The sequence below is a fragment of the Cygnus atratus genome, chromosome 1 (genome assembly GCF_013377495.2).
Source record: "Cygnus atratus isolate AKBS03 ecotype Queensland, Australia chromosome 1, CAtr_DNAZoo_HiC_assembly, whole genome shotgun sequence".
NCBI classification, from domain to species: domain Eukaryota; kingdom Metazoa; phylum Chordata; class Aves; order Anseriformes; family Anatidae; genus Cygnus; species Cygnus atratus.
In genome coordinates, this window is record NC_066362.1 from 72,488,614 (window position 1) to 72,509,180 (window position 20,567).

Sequence of the window (20,567 nt, forward strand, 5' to 3'; positions counted from 1 at the left end):
TCACACCTCTCAACTTAAAAGGGTGGCCAAGAGGGCTGACTGCCCTCAGGGCTCCCTCCAGGACGGTCAGGGGATGTGTTGGTTCAGCCATGGTCTCTGACCTTCTCCTCCTCCTCAGCTGGAAAAAAATCAAGGAGATGTGTCAGGGTGATTTATCCAATCAAATAAAGCACCAAACATTGTGCTGTGGGAATGAAATCCCAAGAGCTATGCCCCCAAAGAAATGGTCTCAAACAAAATTGTAAAAGCTGGACTATTATCCAATGATTTGATGAGGCAATTCTTTGCAATATGTTTTATTTATTGTTTTGACTTCCTCTTAAAATTTGTGCTGTGTGGAGAAGTTAATCCAAGGGTTGAACACTTAATAACATTTTGATACTTGTGAAGGATCCCAAGAAGTGTGCACTGCAATGCTCCCCTAGTTATTCCATGAGATCACATCTACGCTTCTATTTCTGGGCTCATTAGGCTATGCCAAAAGGCTCTCACAGCAGCTGCATCCTGATTACTTGCATGAGTTGCACCTTGCCATTAAAGCTGAGTTCAGCCTACATTTTGGTTTTTTAAAAAGACAGTGAAATTTAATAGCCAAGTATTTTCAATAATGCTAGCCGTCGCATGGCATCCTCATCTCAACACCTTTCTGAGGTAAGTATTATATATTTTTAAGACAAAGAAAAATATACATACCAGTACTTAAAAAGGGTTTTCCTGCCTAGAGAGAGGAAAAAAGGCACTTCTCAAATTGCAGTGTGTACTCCAAATATGAAGCCTAATATGCACACACATCATGCACGTATTTCTGTACACACACACAAACATATGTAAATACATAAAAATACATAAATATATGTGTGTGCTTGAAAAATACACACAGCAGATATTCAGTGCAATTTATGTAAGATCATTGTTAATTTTGTCCCTTTCTAAGGGGAATAGATTCTGTGCCCTCACACTGAACTACAGAGCTACAAATTTTGCACATTTCCTTGCAGATATGCTGTATCATCAGCACCTGATAATGCTTCTTTTATTTGTAGGTCTTTTTATTTATTTCTATTTCTGTTTTCAAAGAAAAACAACAAAAAAGAAACCCAACATTTTGCAGCTGGAGAAAGTGCAGACGTGTGAAATCTCTCCCTCCATCTATTTGGGAAGAGGATGCAACATAATTTAGCCCTAAACCACTTGCCAAAGGCTCCAGCAAAAATCTATAGTTAGGACTACTACTCAGATGTCCTGGTTTTTGGACTGGGGCTCTAACTGCCAGCACTACTTGCCATGGTTACTGTAATGTATAAGAGCACCAGCTGTGATGTACACGTATGTATATATTTATTGGCAAGCACATCACAACTCTTCTTCCTTATCTCTCTCTTTAAAAGATAAGCTACTTAATATTTGCCCCTGGCTGCTATCAGCAAATGTGTCATGATCTGCACTCACTTTGCACCCATGTTAACCTTTTGAGCAGATGCAGGCACTTTCAGTCATAAAATCATCACCAGTATGCTCTTTTAGTATATTTACAGTAATGAGTCAGATAAATGCTTTCTCTTTTTAAAAGGCTGGAAGCAATGCAGCAGGACAGGTTTGTCTACCCACTGCATTTTGTTCTAGCAACTCTGGCACAGAGCTGCATCTGGGATCAAATAGTCTTAGCAAGCAAGCCAACATGCAAAGCTTGAACAGTAGGCTAAAGTAAATATATAATGGCGTGGGAAAAAAGTCTCTTGTTTGTTAATATTAGGTGATCTGTTGTTCAGGACAAGGAACTGGAGCATTTTTGGATTATGTTCAGTTGTCTTCATTTCACTGCATAGGTTGCTTTCCTCTCTGTGTTGGTGTGTATGTGCATGCAGGAGGACTTAAGAAGCACTTAAGTCAATGCCTTAATAAATTTTTCATTTCATGAACGGGAAAATAATGCGGCAGGGGCGTGGGTGGGTGGGTGGGAATTAGTGGAAACCTAAATGAGAAATACCTGGAGTTGGCTCACAGCAACATATTTTCTTACCATGTACTTTGGAAGTTTCAGCTGACTACCTAATGCAAACCACTCCTGAAGGAAGGAGAAAGAATGAGGAAGTCAGCTTGTGGTCAGCAGCTTCTCTGCCCGTGATATCCAGTACATAATTACTGCAGGGCTACAGTTCAGCGAGCTTTTGACAAATGAACTACCAAGAGTTTTCCCTGCATGTTTTCTATTCAAGTGTGTTTAGTCATAAATACTTGGTTCCAATGGCATTTTCTTAGTCAAACAGAGCCACTCCTAAGCATTAATAATACTTCTTATTCTTACTATAAGCCTCTGAACAAGATTCTTTTATTCTGGTTGAAGGTCTCTTTACAGAAGTTGAGTATCCTGGACTTTCTCCACCCACGCTAATTTTGACTAATTATACTCCTAGTACTCTTCATCTCCAAACCCTTTGCAACAGACCATACATTCTGTGCTGAAAAGTTTCCATGAAACACATTCTGTGCTGTACAATAAAATTATCAAATTCATTTTATGAAAGGAAAAAGCAATAGCAGAAGGCACAATGTTAGAACACCAAATTTCTTTGCTCCTTTACTCGTAGTCAGCTTCTCTTTCTTCAGGTTCATAAAATGGCAATTTCTGAGTGCATGGAACCCAGTAGCCCAGTCCTGAGTGCATGGAACCCAGTAACCTCACTAGAGATATCACCATTTTAGAGGTATCAGTCACAAAGACATGAAGGAGGAAGTAATGAGCCATAAACACTCCCTGGTAGTGCTATTGTATGATGTGACTGTATTTGCAAACAATATTAAAATAGTAAGGTATGTAAGGAAAATGTTAATTTTTAGTCAATACACGTTATTCAGGATATATCACTTTTTAAAATGAGGGGCAGTACTCATCTTCATTCAATGCATTTTTACAATCAGATATTAGGAGGTCATATTCCCCTTTGGTGATGGTTTCCTGAAGTGTAAATTAAGATTTAATGCCAGGAGCCCTTACTAGTGTCTGAATCCTTTTTATAATCTTTGACTCTGTATGAGGAACTTAAAACACACATGTAAAATGCTCTTAGTGAAGTACCAGCACTGGCAATTTTTGTCTTCATGTATTCATCTTCTCTTTTTCTCCCCACCCCTAATTACCAACCAGCAAAGAGAACAAACAGACTTTTTTTTTTTTTTTTTTTTTTTTTTTTTTACAAACCAGCCAAATGGATACTTTTCCAAGGACCTCTGTTTGTTTTCCTTTAAAAACAGTACCCTCTGTCTTCTGTTTAAAACCTTTTGCATTCAAGAGATGCCTCTTCTCCCTAGATGGGTTCACTTGAGCTTCTTTCTCCACTTCAGCTTTTTAGTTAGTTACACTCCCTCACAATCTGATGCCTGTTCAAATGTCTCTACTCAAGCTGAGACAGATCCAAAAAGTACTTGTAAAGGGTGTTGGCCACAGTCCTGAAAGCCTTTCTGCTGGCACTTCAGAGCAGTGAAGTGTTTGCCTGCTCCCATCATCTTCAACTGAATGAGGAGGGAACTGAGCTTATCCTTCAGCCACAGACGACTGCAAGGTAAGCCACAGAACTTTAAGGAGCAATAAATCAAATCATGCCCCGCTCAGTCTCTTGACCTGAAACTTGACAAAGGTGGCAGTTACCACCAAATTCAGCTCCCGTTCAGTCACCAGCAGAGCAAGACTAGGGAATGCCAGGACTCTAAATGAGAGGGTTTTCTAAGCCCTTCTGAACACCTCACCCTAAATATCCTTTTTCAGTTTTGAAAATTTTGAATCAAGTTTTGCTTAAAAGCTTTGTGTTCATTGTAATTCCCATATCATACTACCATTCCATAATTCAGCTATCAAAGAAAGACCTCTAAATGTGGGATTTTAAGGATTAGTCTCAAAATAATACTGCAACCCACACACCCAACAGAAGCACCAGAAATAATTATGATAATAAAAAAAATCATTAAAGCTGTCACACAAAACTTAAAAAATTGAAACTACTGAAAAGGTGGAGTCTATGCAGAACAATAATGTTGGCAGAGATTGTACTTGGGATGTAATTGCAGCAGTTCTGAGGCCAGAAGGGCTGAACAAACTTACCTTAGTTGGAAAAAAATCAAAAAACAAAAACCAAAAAAACCTGTAACAGAGCTTAGCAAAAAAATTTCTTTGGTGAAAAAAGAGAGATTACTCACGACCAAAACAAGGTGCAGCTGGGATGAATCTCTCAAACTGTTCATAAAAACGGGAGACTAGCAGGTGAAAAAACTTTTTAGATGGTGCTTCCTGTTTCTTTGTTTTTATTTCATTTTAATTAATTATTTTAATATATTTAAGCTAAAACCTCAAAAAGGGGAGAGAAAAAAGATACAAAAAGGATTTCACAATTATCTGAATGAAATGAGCTGACTGGTTCAAACCAGACCCTATCTTAGATCCAAGAAATCCCAGAACTATAAATTTTTGTGCTTTCTTGGAAAGAAAACACATTTCAGAATTCTTTTGTGTGTGCGCATGATGGGAAAATTATTTCACCCCCAGTTTAAAGAGAACGTTATCTTTTTGAATGTTTTGTTCAAATAGATCCCATAATCTTCCTTCCCCTCCTATTTTGGTAAAAATCTGATCAGGTGATAGTGGTGTAGTTTCAGATTTCAGTTCTGAATGATGACAAGTCCTTCTTTTTCTTCCCTCTAGCCTTTCTCAGATTTATACATATGTATTACAAGATAGCTTTCTTCTGAGTTCAGACATCCAAAACAAACAAAATTGGAACATATAGTCTTCTTTATCTTGGATAAATATATAAAGCTAAAATCAATTAAGAGCATTTTTTTAAAGGTAGTGGGAATTTAAAGCAAAACAAGAAAACTCAGAAGGTATCATTTAAATAATAGAAGCCTAATATTTAAACAAATCTGGGCTGCCATATTCTCTCAGTGTTTTAACATAAGCACAAGTGATCAAATATGAGCCGACTGAACAAGACATGAGTTCTCACTTTTGAAGTACGGTCTATTGGTTAGGTACTTTCCCCTTTTTCTGCCTTTAGAAAACCCTGTTAAAGCTTGATCCCAAGGTCAGGAACAGCAGATGACACTTCAGAGAGACTAAATCAAACCTGGGGAGTCAGGGCGCACATGCCAGTTATAGCAGTCCACTTGCTGTCATGGTTTTTTTAACATCACCATAGCTGTCTGTGAGAGACAAAAATTGCTGTGCCAATAGCCAATAGCCATACCACAGCCAATTTATGGCTAGAACGTTTTTCAGACGTGTCTTGGGTTTGACTAACAGTGCTTGACTTCTCCTCACCGTTGGGTGTTGTCTACATCTGCATCCCCAGTGGGAGAAGAGGACAGAATGCAAGTCTCCAAGGCTTCATTTGGGGAACTGAAGGTGAACTGCTGAAAAAGCAGTGTAACAGTATCAAAGAAATTATTTGAGAGAGATAAAAATGAGATGCAGTGCCCTAGCACAGAGCTCTTCTCAAGCACCACTGCAGTCCTGTAATGCTAGCAGCTCCCTCCTGAATCCCCCAATATTGAGCCTCTAATAATCGGACAGCACTGGGTCATACCTGTTTTCTTGGTGCTTATCCAAAAGAAGGCAGAAAGTGTCTATCTTTTCAAGACAAGTGACAAATCAATGCCAAATAAACAGTCTGCAAGGGGAGGGTGCTGTTAGACATCTTCAGCACAGAGTGCAGGGTCACACCAAGCGTTGGCAAAGTAAACAAACAAACACCCCCCAGCTGATAAAGCAAATAAGTTGTTTGTGTCTTTTTGGCTGAAAGGCACCAGGGGAACCCATCCACTCACTGGAGCTGAATGGGGTTTCTGCCCTTGGAAAGCTGCCTTGCTGCAAGCACAGAGCCACGGCTGGGACCACGGGGCCGGGCAGGCGTTAGCCCAATGCACGGCACACCTCGCTGCCTCGCTTGCAGTTCATGCTGAAGAGATCATGTTTGCATACTCGGGGCATGAATAAGGGCGAAATTTTCCGAACTATTTTAATGTAAATACAGGGGCGTCCACAGCTAACCAGCATGGCAGTTTGACTGGGATGACTGCCAAGGAACAAATTTAATGCAGTGTATTTCATTTACTCCTAACAATGGATAAATGGCACTCTCTTTCTGTTTAAATGGCATGCCCACTGCTGTCTACGTGTCTGCCCACAGGTGTTATGCAGTATGAACACCTACATTTGTTAACATAAATTTGTTCATTTGTGTTTGCTTCCCTCTTCTAGCATGGCTGCTAAGCCAATCAAACCGACAAAACTAAACAAGTACAAACACTTCTTGCAAAGTGTGTATGCAACAATTAAAGCACGCTGAGGTAGGGTGCAGAGTTTTAATCACACTGGCCCTTGGCCAAGGAGCTGTAGAAGTGAACTGTGCTTTCCCAGCCAAGGAGGAAGAAGGAGGAATTTGCTCCAAGCCCCTAACAGAGAGAGCTGTGTTGCTGTTGCTCCTTAGTTTTTAGGGCTATCTCCTTGTCCACACATTTCTACCTGCCAGTGGATCTTCACATGAATACTCTGAGAATTTGCCTCTGCTGCAACTACTCCTGGAACCATATTAAATAGAAGTAATAGCCCCTTTTTTTCCCCCGACAATTATTTGTGAGCAAACAAGCTTCATTGAAGTGAATTTATTACCTTATTTGTGCAAATGCTGACAGCTTTATGTTGCTTTTTGCAGTGTTCGTGAAATGTCAGTGCCAAAAGAAAGCAGAGAAGATATTTTGCTTTTACACAATAACAGGGGAAAATGTAATTTTAAATCATTGAACTGAGATGTTTTATAAGATTATAGGCTTAAAAATGAGCATGTACAGAAACAGTTTGCCAAATTGTAACCAAAAAAGTTTTGCACCTTCTGAGACCAAACCCCAGTGTATTACTGATGATGGGTAGCAAGGAAAATCTATTAATTCTGTGAGTTTTTCTTTCAAGATTTTTGTTTAGTTATTTAATGCATTAGGATGTAAATATGTGTGTGTGTTGGGGGAGGGGAGGGAGTAGGGCACTCCCAGAATGTTCAGCTTTGCATTTGCTTTTCTATTGCTGTGAAATAACTGGAAATGCATCTCAGACATTAGCATACAAATAGTTACACTGAATTGTTTATAAACATCAAACATTATTTATAGCTCATGCACACACATCACCATGGAAACAAAGCAATTGTTGTACTTTTAGGATGTAATTTCTCTGCACAGTGAGGCAGAATGGCAATTTATCTGCATCTGGGTGGTTTCACATTACTGTTTGTGGTCACAGATCTCCCCTCCAAATCATCTCTTGGATGTGAAATTAGTTTTGATTACTGAAGAAAAGATTAGATCAATATAAGACAGACAATTTGAAACAGCAGAACACGTGAAAACACTGCAATTATTGCACAGGAGTGATGTGAACTATTCAGGGATGGTGATTCAAAGGCAAACTGAGGAATTTTGAAGCCAGTGAAGGTCACTGCAGGTGTTTCCCATCTTGCCGTTGCTGATGGTCAATGGTCGTTGCCATCTGCTTGCTGGTTAGCAGCGTAAACGAAGTTGTATTGATTATAGAGTGCAAATCTAAAAAATTAGCATGAAGAGGCATCCTTGCTTATAATCTCTCTGGTAAGGTCAAGGATTGAATAGACAGAGAAACATTCTCCCTCCTTAAAGAAGACAGAGTTTATGCAATACCAGTTTTTAAGTCTAAACAGAGATCTATCACAAGAATATAGGGCACTGTTTATATAGATAGACTTTTAATAGATTTTTTTTTTTTTTTGATAACAAAGAATGTAAGGAATTGAGATCACTGTCTTCCACCTGGCACTTGAAATGGAGACTATGATACAAAGAAACATGTTCTTAGTCCTAATAGTGTAAATGACAAGATCATCACACCTTGGCAATAACAGCTGTCTACTTGGTCATTCCTGAATAACACGAGCCCTTCAAGGGAGTTAACAGAAAATGCATGATAATTCATCACAGCAGCATACCAGACTGTACTAAACCATGGCTTGAATTAATCATATATTTTTAACACAAGAAAACACACTAAAATTCTCTCACAACTGAAATAGTGTCTTCTCAACCAAGTTCTGTAAGAGTGGGCTTACAGAATTCTTGCAATTTTAACAAAAAGCTCGCAATGAGGCTCATCTTGCAATATTACTGCAGGCAACACTCCCAGAGATGTTCTGCCTGAGTCAGAGCTGCAAGGTCACTCCAAAAAGATTGCTCGTAGAAAGTCCCATTGCTGCATGAATTCAGTTTATTCCCCAGCTAGATTTAATATGAATTGACCAGCATTCTGCTTCATTAAAAAGTGCTCCTTAACTCAGAATGGAAGATTCCTTTGTGCAATCTGTCCTAATAACACTGAAAACAGAATGGCTTCTCTATCTCTGACAGAGGCTCTTTTTCAGAAGGGGAAAAAAAGAGTCCTCTCTCTCCTCACAGATGTAAATGCTGCAAAGTACTTTGGGAGCCTTTAGGATAAAAACTGCTCGAGTAAACACAGGGTATAATTATCATCATCTGTCATCTCTGCGAATCCATACATTTTATATTCCACTTAAAACAGAAAAAAAATCCTCAGTGGGATGTCTTCCAGCGAACCAATTTAGCTAATGAGAGTGAATATCAATGACTGCTGGCTAATCAGAATGGTATTAGCATAAATTTTACTCAATGAGGACATATTTGGCTGGTGCCAGGAGCAAAATGGTACTGAGCTAGAGTGTAAAATGCAAAGGATGTGTAAGTCTCCGCAGAAAACCAAACCAAACCAAAACCAAAAAACACCCTATCAGAGCAAATACACAGAAATGTATCTGAGGTCACAGTTATACTAGCACTTCCTATGCAACCTGAGATTTTACCCTCACTTGAGGCTTTTCAAACTTTTTCATTATTACAGAATCTTATCAACCTTTTAACTGCGATGAATAAAACACCCTGGGGAACAGCCTAACAAGAGATTCAATTGAACTCTTTTAACCTCATGTTGGTAGGTAGATCACCAAGGGAACTTGCTTTCTTTTTAATTTAAGGCATGCAATACACGCGCTGTGCTGCACAACCAAAGTATATTTTTCCTTTGTGCATTGTGTAAGGCTCTGTTTTGAAAAATGCCAAAATATTGCTCCCAGCTTCAAAATGAGAAATGTAACATTGCCCTCTGTCTGCTTGTTAGCAATCTCAGGAAGAAAATTCCCTGCCTCACAGTCTGCCGCTACTGTCTTGAAGGAGTTAACTTCTAGAAGCATCCAAGTGCTGTTGTGCACAGTGCACTTCTTTATATATGCGCCGTATTAGACAGTCTGAGAAGTCTCCATGAACAATATGAAAGATTTTTGTCACAGTAACATAAAGGGGTTAGAGTTCAATGCTCTCACAAAATATTTAATCTTGTGAAATGTTATTTGTAGTGTCATTCTTGTATATACCTGCTTTGAAATTCCTAACCCTAGATTCTTCTATGTAAAGGAATATAGGGCAGAAGTGTTCTTACCTTTGATATACTATAGGATCTAACAATATTTAACCGCTGAAGTCATTTTTGTTTCCAAACCTGTGTCTCAAATATGCTTGGGAACGTGGAAACTCACAATGCCCTTATTCATGACATCAAAATCAGTTCCATGGTAACACATTGTGATGAAAAAATACACAGATTGCAAGGTCACAAGTCACACTTAAGAACAGGCAGGGGAGAAATTGTTAGTTTAATGAATAACATTAGCCAATTCCAATAGGAATAAAAATAAAGAAAAAATAATGTCCTAAAGTAAACGCCCTTAAATGCACTTCAGAGCCATTTCATCTTAAGTAGATCTTTAAAGGCAGAAGGCTTCCGCAGGTTTCACCTCTGCAGCAAGTAGAAGCTCATGTTAAAAATAAAAGCAAGACGCTGTACGGTAGTGATAATACTCATTGTGCTTTTTCTCTATGTATGCAGACAGAAATAGCAACTGCAGGGAAAAAATAGCACAAAAGCAATCAACCTTAAAAATATTCACATTAAATTCAGACTAAATCTTCCAAACAACTTAAGGTTCTTTCACCTTCCAAGGATTTGGTTTTCATGTACAGTGACCAGCCACTTCTGCATCTTGCATTTCCTTGGTCTATAGCCAGGTATTTGAAATATTTCTGTCACAGAAGTTAGCAACTGCAACTCATGTTATAGCTTCTTCTAATGAATTCCTAGTGCTTGCTTTACTGCTTACTTGCTGAACACTGTATCACAAGAAAATGATCCAAATGTATGAGATTTAAATGTACACAGGCCACCTCTGAAATTTAAGTCCTTTTGCTGCAAGAACCCTAACATATGTAGGTAGGAGATATCACCACAGCTAGCTCATCACCTAAGAACATAAAGCATACAAAAGAGGGAAAGGAAGGAATACCAAAAGGATAAAATTGACAGCCTGAGATTTGAACAAATGACAAACACCTTTAAGTCTTTGACATTGCCATCAGCTTTGCTTGTAGCTTCTCATTGCAATGAGAGGAAAAATTTGGAAAAAAAAAATTGAAAAAAACAAACAAACAAACAAGAAAACTCTGTGTTTAAGGGACTGTTCTTGAACGTGGCACGTCTTAAGCTTTACGTGGTCGTTCGTAAAGGCACTTTACAAAAGGTAGCAAGAATACATTTGAATGAATCTTTCCTTCTAACTCTCATGATCAAAACTTTTTTTGAAATTGCAACTAAAATAAATCACATACAATCTATTTGATTTTATTGTGTCATAAAGTTGGCACTACACAGTCTGTGCTTACCACAGTCTGCAAGGTCAAAGGAGAGGATGGATTTCCTTTAACCTCTTGTTAAAATAGCACCTTATTTTTATTAGGAAATATATATATATATATGTGTATATATATATATATATATTACCATATCATGGCAGACAGCCCTATCCCAATACATCCTTACATAAACAGTGACTGAATAGCCAAAAAAACAAATTGCAACTTAAATTCTACAGGGAGAAGCTCAGATTAGTTTTCTTTCCATCTATCAGAGGAGAAGATCTGAAAGGCCAGAGCATTTCAAAATAGATGGGAGAACAGCATCTTTGATTTTATTTAAATGGCATAAAAACACTGGATTATTCAAAAATAGTGAAGCATGGTTTTGTAAGACATTAACATTTTTAACATATTCTTGCACTCTGACAGTGCTGGGGATGGTAAAATTCCCTCTATGTTGTATAAAATGGCTTGACAGTTGCATACATACTCAACCACAGGTGGGGGGTTCTTCTTAAATTGGTGTCCATCATGTGATGCTTCATAAGCAAAGAATAGCAGGCCATGCTGCTTTATTCAACTGGGTTATGCTTTTACTCTTTCTTCCTGCATGTGAAAAGCATAACAGAGAACTAGCAGAGCAGAAGTAAGATGTGTTTTGTTAGTTGTCTGAAGCCCTGGGGCCCGGAACCGGATAAGTCCTGATATTATACCCTGGATTGAGCAGAATAAATCCATTTTGTTTCCTACAAACATTTAGCCATTTAAAAAATATGAGATAGAAAAACAGACTTTGCTGTCTGCATGCCTTCTTGTAAAGCTTGTATTGTGGAAATGTCAGAATCATTAGGTCATTGGCATATATTTTGCAAGCTAATGCTTCTACTTTAATTCTCACTGGGGACTGCATGTCTGCATGAAATCTACAATAAAATCTAGACTGGAGAAGGTGAAGTGAGCTTAAAATGATGCTGGTAATACTCCGTGATGGCTGATAATACTTCTAGATATGAGTAATTAGGAAATATCAGCCAAGGTTGATACAACCACAGCTTTTTAAGTACCTACTTTCATTTCAAGCTCCACAAAAGTAATTGGTAAGTGTTAAAATTGTCTCATAAATATTTGTGGCTCCTTTTAAATGCATGTAGAGACATGTGATTGAATAAAGTTTTAAAATAAATACAGCACGGGAAGTAAATTTAATATCTGAAATTACGCATATCATATGAGAAGCATGGAGGCTTATACTCCAAGTGGGTAAGTTTTCTCCTGAATCACCAGACAGATGCAGAAGAAGCGATCACAGAAACATCAGCCCCATTCCAAAAATTCCTCTCTTAAAACATGGTTTGCTGATAAAATCTGGCATGTGCTCAAGTAAGAGGTTAACACTAATAGGAATAATAATCCAAGTAGAAACACTCAACTCACAGTTGGATAAGTAGGTCTTGAACTTGCAGCAGAAACTCCTCTGTCTGAATCTATACTCCCTGCATCAGCTTTTCAGCTCTCTCTTATAGAAACACGCGCATGCTTTCTTCTGTGTAGAACAGAAGCATGCCTACTCCTGCCAGAAAGACAGACTCTTTGCAGAAGCCGTCCTGCCTCCTCTGCGTGGCCCCTGTGGCCTTGCCTGAGGCTCCTGGAGGCAGCAGGCCTGGGCTGGCACCTCCAGAACTCCTTATTGAGTGGGGGGCTGTCATGAACTCAAAACATCCCCTCAAAAGTCAGACAAAACTACCGAGCGCTACCTGGTTTCTTAGTGTGGCCAGTTTAAATCATATGAAACCACAAGTTTAGTGTGATTTTGATACTGCTCTGTAAATCAACCCAGGTTTATCTGAAAATGAATTTAGAGTCAGTAGACAAGCTAGTGAATTCAAACTGACCTTAGGATAAATGTAGTTTTTATTCTGAATTTCTAAACAAATCCTCAAACTAAACAAATTTCACACAGTTTCTGTTTTCACTGTGGACATCTTGCACAGTTCTAAATAGTTGCAGATTTCTGGGTCCATTTTTATGTTTCTGATCCATATTTTCGTGGTTGCATGCTCCATAAGAATCCTATGGTGTATATATATCCTGATCGCCTTTCACAGGAACTCCATGTACTGTGACACACTGGCTTAAAGTTACATAGCTCCAATACATAGGAAAATCAGCTGTGAGCACTGAATGCCATTTCACTGGCATTCTTCAAGCTATCCATTTAACTACTGAATGCTTCAAACTCTCCGTAGGAATAGTATGTATGTAGGAATAGTCTTCAATAATATTTTAATAAATCAAAACTGCTCTGCAAAATTCTTTTAAGTCAAAATACAGGGCCCAAAAAGATCATGGGCAATTCATAGACATGATTCTGTAACTATATATTGTAAAACCTGAATACTCCATTGTAGAAAACTTTTTAAGTTTTGCTGATCTCTTTCTTCAAACTGAACTCATTTGTGTTTATTCTAATTAAAATCAGTCTGGCTCTACAAACTGTGCTATGTATTACGGACAAAAATACCAAAAGCATTCTGTGTCATTCCTCTGAAACTGTAAGAATGACAGTTGCATTGTCTTATACAAATAAAAGATGAATTTACAGGTGTTCAGTTATCATCTGTAAGTGCCCGCCCCCCCCCACACACACACACACTTTTGCACTGCAAGAGTGGGTAAGATGATCAGTAAATAAATCATTAGAAAAGGAAAATTTTAACTCAAAGTCTGTTTATGATTCGTTCTTGTCCTTCAATAAATTTGAGCAGTTCAAAGCTTATTGGGAAAATGTGAATTCCCGAAAGCTTGAACACTGAAATAAAATAATTTTCAAAATGTACACCCAAAGAACCTTCAGAATATATGCTGTGCAATATAAATATTCCTAGCTAGGCAGCAGTCTCAGGCAAAGAGCAGAACATCATCTTAAGTATCAGCACCTTCAGTAAATGTGCATGGACTATACAGAGAGAAAGACAGTTCACAGAGAAAACTGTAGAAATCTGAATTAATTTAGTTTCTTTCAAATATTGTGGAAGGCAAGTAAGCTTGGAAATATTTTCAAAAATCAAATACATATTTTCACAATTGGCTTTGCATATAAATTTTCTCTGATTATTGACTCAGTGGTGCTTCTATTTTTTCTCAACTGCTATACAAAAAGAGTTTGCCAAGTATTAGCCTCCTGTATTTTCCTTTCCAGATCAAGCGCAAGAGGAACTGGAATATGATTAAAAAGAAGACCATATTATTGCTCCTGAGAGAATGATGGCAATGTTTTTGTGGGTTAGAGCAAAAGAAGACACACTCTGCAAGAGAACTAGCTCTCTAAAAGGCATGGAGCTTTTTGATTTCATTGTGTTTTTAGAATTAGCTGGCTTCATGAAGAGCCCCCTTCTGCCTCTGTATCTTATAAATACCTTCTTTTCATAGGCTGTGAGCTTGCTTATTTTATAAAAGACTTGCTAGACAACACTAGAGTGATGTCAACTCATGAGCATTATCTGGTGTCATAAATTTGGAGGTGACCTCCAGAACCTGAGGAAAGGATGAAAGAATAAGTGCAGGGTTTGGAAAAGCTAATGCCGGTCACAGAGCCAATAAAGGTGGCACACAACTAGAAGAGGTTCAAGCAATATTCACCTCCTTGTGAAGACAGTGAGTGGCAGGAAGGCAAAAATTGTGATTATTTTGAATTGTACTGGGTCAAAATCATTAGGTTTATTGAACAGAGAAAATAAAGCTAGTTCTCATTCTAAATTACAGAAATCATAATAATACCATTTTAGGAAAAAGGAAACTATGGAGATAGAAATTTCTATCCTCATAGGAGAGGTAAGAAGATGGAAAGACTTTTGAGATATTTATAACAAATGTTTGACTCTGACTGCTTAAATTCATAATCATAATTTGATATGGATCACAGCCATAAATCAAGGGGAAAACTGATATGATTTAGTTACAAGAAGGAAGCCCGTAGAAGGCAAAAGTGGAGATAGGCTACCCAGGAGGACTACAGAGACACTGCTTGGTCCTCCAGGGCTGGAACTAGTAGGGGATGTGACGGGCAAGAAGGTGGTGGGTTTTTTTGTTTGTTTGTTTGTTTGTATATATATAATAGCAAAAGGAAGGTGAAGAGCCACATGGGCCCATTGTTCATGGGGATTTAGTGACGAGGAAACGACTAAGAAAAGACTAAGGTACACAATGCCTTTTTTGTCTCAGTTTTTACTGGTAGGGTTTGCCCCCAGGTCTCCCAGATCCCTGAGCCTAGCAGAGTCCATGAGGAGGAAGCAGAACCCCCAAGAAACGAAAATTAAGTTAGGGATCACTCAACCCACCTGGACGTACAGGACTCCATGGAGTGGAAATGTATCCAAGGGAGCTGAACGAGCAGGCCAATGTCATTGTGAGGCTGCTCTGTCACCTTCAAGAAGTCATAGCAGTCGGGGAAGAATGCTGATTGCTGGAGAGAGGAAAATTCCACACCCATCTGGAAGAAGGTGGCAAGGAGGATCAAGGCCAACCAGCTACACACACCTTGGTTCCTGGGAAGGTTATGGAGCAAATCCTCCTGGAAGCCATTTCCATGCATGAGAAGGACAAGAAGCTGACTGGGAGCAGTCAGCATAGATTTAACAAGGACAAAACATGCTCACCAATTCTGTTGCTTTCTGTGGCAAGGTGATGGGCCCTGTTGGCAAGGGGAAGGCGGTGCATGTTGTATACCTTGGCTTTAGCAAAGCCTTTGACTTGGTCAAAGCCCAGGATAAAAAGAAACAGTGGGTATTCCCATACTCTGAAGTAAAAGAGAGGAAAATGGGTAGGATGCTTTTTGAAAAGAAAGCTACAACCAGTAAGTGAAATATCATGTTTTTGTAGGTTAGACTTAGGTTCACGAGTTATTCTTACATGCAGAGTGTATAAAGACTACTAGGTAACTGGAGTTACAAAAACTGATTTTGAAGAGAAAACCTATATATGGTGAAAACAAGTTTCTAAAAGCTTTCTTTGATGCCACTGGATTGAACTCAAGCCATTATGTGTGGATATGAACTCCATGTGAAAGTATAACAAAATCTTGAAGAAATAATATTTATAATTGTTTTCTTATAAAACATTTTCAGGAAAGGGAGTACTTACTCAAGGGGTGAAAATGCCAGATATTAGGTTGTTAAGAAAGTGAATACAGGAGGAGGACAGAAGCCACTAAAAGGTAGAAAATATATCCTCAGATGTTTTTAATGGCATAGAAAAGCTATCAATGGAATATAAAATAAAGTTAACAGAACTCGATTTCCCTGTTATATACATGCCAACATATACCTAGATGTGTACTTAGACAATAATTTAAGGAAGAAATTAGACTTATTACTCAATCTAGCAGAAAACACATGCTTCTTTGGAAGTATTTTTTTTTCTACCAGCTTCTGAAGAGAAAGGGGAAACTCTTCCTACACCTACATCCTAAGGCGATAAGAAATCCAGCTATCTACTAGGAAAGATGTTTCTTATCAAAAGTTTTTTGCTCTTTTTTTATTTTTATTTTTATTTTTGCCAGTACCCCTTGCCTTCTCATCTCACCTATGTACTTTACCTAGGCTGTGGAAAGTTTTAAAACAATTAATTTCCATCAAATTTTAACTTCCCCCATTTGAATGCAATGCTTTATTGTAATTTTTAAGCTTTGCTCTGCACCCATATCATTTCACAAAACGATATCCCAGCATGGCAAGATACTGAAGGCAATGGAGTTTACAGATGGTATTTTGCTGTGAGTATAAATGATAGAGTGGGATCACAGACATGGATTTTGTGGTGTAAGCCTGAAACTTGCCAGACAGCAATGTAAATTTAGGGGTGAATAATTAACTTATGGAGTGAAAAAAAATTGAGTGATTGAGGGGCCCTGTTGGGGGGAGGGTCATAGAAAATTATCAGTATTTCTCTACTTACAGAGAAGGAATGATACATTTGGCTAAAAAATTTATATCCAGTCTGTCTGCCATAACTGTTGATCCAAAAATATTAATCTGGAAAAAAAAGATAGTGTATGAAAGTTACTTAAACATGACAGGTAGCCTAAGAACTGTTTATAAAGAAGACACCCTTCCTTTGATTCTCTGATGCTAATTGCTATACCAAGTTGCCCAGTGAGTCCATTATGAAGGCCTTGCAACATTTTTTGCAGAAATGGGAATCACCAGAGGCTGTAATTAATGCTGCAGAAAATCTAGCTTTAGGTAGATGCCAGTGAATATGGACAGAAAAAAGAAAAGTCTGCTATGCTTTTGTATGCATGAAAAAAGGGTTTCTGGATGGAATGACAATACTCACAGAAGCAGACTGCAAGCCATTTATGACAGTGGTGTAGAAAAGGGTTTCACAAACACAATTTTGAATGAAGAGGTTATTCTTTCAGTTGCAGTTGGATGATTTATAGCTAGAACATAAACTGGAAAAACCCTCATGTCAGCAGACACTCTGTCTGAGCCTTCAATAAAACAGAGGTAGTACAAACACCAAGTCTGATGTTGTTCATGTAAATATGTTCATGAAAATGTTCTCAGTCCCAGACAGGATGCGGTCTGTCACTGCAAGGGACCATAATAAGACTTCACAAAAGGTAATACCAGCAATTAAGGCTGACTGCCCTTCTGAACATAAAACTACTCCTTTTAACAGCTTTGGAGAAGAAATGTATGTTGTAGATGGTACTTAAAAGTTCTAGATCAGTAGTGTCTGAAAACTTAAAATAAGAAATACAAAATAGAGTACCTGAAAGATGTATGCATATCAGAATTGGAGAAGACTGGTTAGAAGCACATGGTATTTGCCTCAAAAGTAGTGCAGACATTAGAGGGGAAAAACAAACAAAAACATGATACCAAAAGTAAAAAATAGGAATATTCAGAAACTGGGGGGGGGGGGGAGGGGGGGGAGAAACTGTGATTGTAATTTAAACAAGGTTAGACAACATATAGTCCTCATTTACTTTAGATAGATTTATGTGTTTAGATGAATAACTATTCCTGCTTTGATTTGGAATTATTATTCTTAATTTCCAGAAATATCACCATTAGATTATATAACCATAAAATATATGATCACACATATAAAACCTGTGTTTGCATACAAGAAATTACCTACCTAGGAGAACTAATAATGCTATGAAACATTTTTGAAAATTTTTTATAAATAGAAGAAAAAAAATGAAGCAAAAGACATACCGTGACAATATATCACATGAATTAAAGTCTCTGTAGTCACAAAATAGCACACACAAGGTATTTGACAGCAAATGCAGTTATAAAAATCACTTGTTTCCTGTAAAACAAGTTTGTTCATTTCTCTGAGAATATGACTCAGAAAGGCCATACAAATAGTGGCCATCTTAAACTTGCATAAAAGGAAGAGGAAAAAGAAACATTAAGATGCTTGAAGCTCCAAAACAGAGCACACTAGAAAAGAGAGCAAGGATCAACTAACTCAGTGGAAAGGACTGAACAAAACATTGTGGAGAGCTACAAGCAAATGAGCACGAGCTCAGTGTGACAGGAAGCTATGCAGAATTTGCTGCATTGTCACAATTTTTTTCCCCTCCTTCATGGAGAAATGAAAAGGCAATGGGTCCTCAGGGAGGTCTGATAACGTGTTTTGTCTATTTAGTTTACAACTATTAATGTAAGCAGCCTGATTTTGACAAGGGATTCATCTCCCTTTCTCCTGTAAGTAGTCACTACCTGACATTGAAAACTCCAACTGATTATTGGCCACCATCTAAAGATACAAGACAGGCCTCACATAGTGTATGGTTCAGGTAGACAACCATGATGATGGAAAAAGGGAAGTAACCGAAGCTGACTATCAGGAGACAAGCAAAGGAAAAACAGACGTACTAATTCCTTTACTGTGTTATTACAAATTTATTTCCCTTTCTATCCTCTCCAGACTCTTCTTTCAAAACAGTTTAAAGAAACAAGCCATCATCTGTGCAAAGTGAGTTTTGAAAAAGAGAGGCTAAAAGACAAGATTTGTATATATTAATTTGCCACGAGACTACAGGATGCAGTCTTCCCACAAGGCCTGCTACTGCATATCTGTATCACTCAGCCAGTATTGACCAATGGTAGTAGCTCAAGATCCCTGAAGTAAATTTGTAGATTTGCAAGCAAAGAACCTACTGATTTATTACAGCCATTTGGCCTGTCTTGACCCTGCTTGTATCTCTGCCCCATTTTATGCATTTAGACCTCAATGAAGAAAAATCATTTAAAAAATGATTAAAAAACCATTAAAAAACCATTAAAAAACCATTAAAAAATGATTAAAAAACTCAACTTTAAAGAGGCGTTTTAAGCCTGCAGACATCAATAGCAGGTAAGCACATAATTACTTATGTCTAAAATAAAGATGAGATTTGTACAGTTTAAGTGCATTCGTAAAAGGATTTCTTATGATTTTCTTTTTGTCATTTTGCTCGTCTGTGAAGAGTCTTTCACAAAGATTTCTGTAAATAAATAAAAGCAGAAACATTTCCTTGGCAAGTATGTTTAAGAAAGAAACAGATCATTTTGATTTACTTGGAACATAATACATTTCAACATATATTAATTTCTTCTAACATCTGTAGTGTCTGCGTGAAGGGTTTTTCAAGACAGTATGATCTACCTTTTGATTTTTCAAGTATAATGTCCATGCTTCTACTTTTAAGTCAGCCACTAATTGTCACTCACAGTCACAGTAAACAAGAAGGCTTCCTTCTCTTTTTATAAGGCCTGTTTGATGCTGTTTCTTGATCTTGAATTAGTTGACTCATATCAAATGCAAATCAAGCTCTTTTACAGTATGAATCATTGCTGCCCTTGGTTAAAGGGGTAAGAAGAGATGAGAAGGGAAACATTACATTTCTGGACAATACTGATGACTGAGGGCTGGTATGACTCATACTTAAGAAGGTTGATAGGCACTTTCAAGTCAACAATTTATGAGATTAAGAAGCAACTTCAAACAGGGCTTTCAAAGGGAGAAGAAAACAGGAACTGGAATAAGCAACAGAGTAATGCATATGGCCACATCCTGAACTCCTCACTGATGCAAGATTCTTATTGACATGAAATTCATGGTTTGCAAGCAGTGCGCTTAGAGTTCATGGTTTGAGACTGACCCTTTGTTAGCTGTGAGCTTCAAACAGCTGAAAGTCCACTCAGTAGTTTTTTTAAGTAATTATTCTTTTTGGTCAGATTTTGTAACAAACAGGAATCCAGAGAGCTGTATGTCATTTTCCACACAAAAAAAAGTTTCTTTCTTGTATATAAAGTACCGTTTTAAAAACAGTGGACATAGTTGTGGTTACAAGGAAGAGGATATGTATGGGGGCATTTCTACTTGCTGAAAATTAAATGTGGAGAATAAGTCACAAAGCAGCATCCAATGAATTATTTTGGTGTCCAAACTAATTTTTACACTATATGGGAAATAAGTATGGAATTAGAAAAATGTCCACCCTTGCAGCAAAGCATCTCCCTGCTGAGGAGAAAGAGACAGCAAAAATGTATTAGAAGATCAACAAATCAGAAATGTACCCACTTTCACTGTTTACCATAGACAGAAATAGCCATTTCTTCACAATTGTAAGTGAAGAATGTTTTTTTCTCTTTTTTCTTTTTTTTTACTTAAATTCACTAAAACTTGAAAGAGGTTTTTGCTACTCCTTTAGAGACAACTTTTGTGTGGGGGGCATGCTTTTTAATCAAAGCTTGTTCCATGTATTACATTATTACCTACCGCATACATTACTG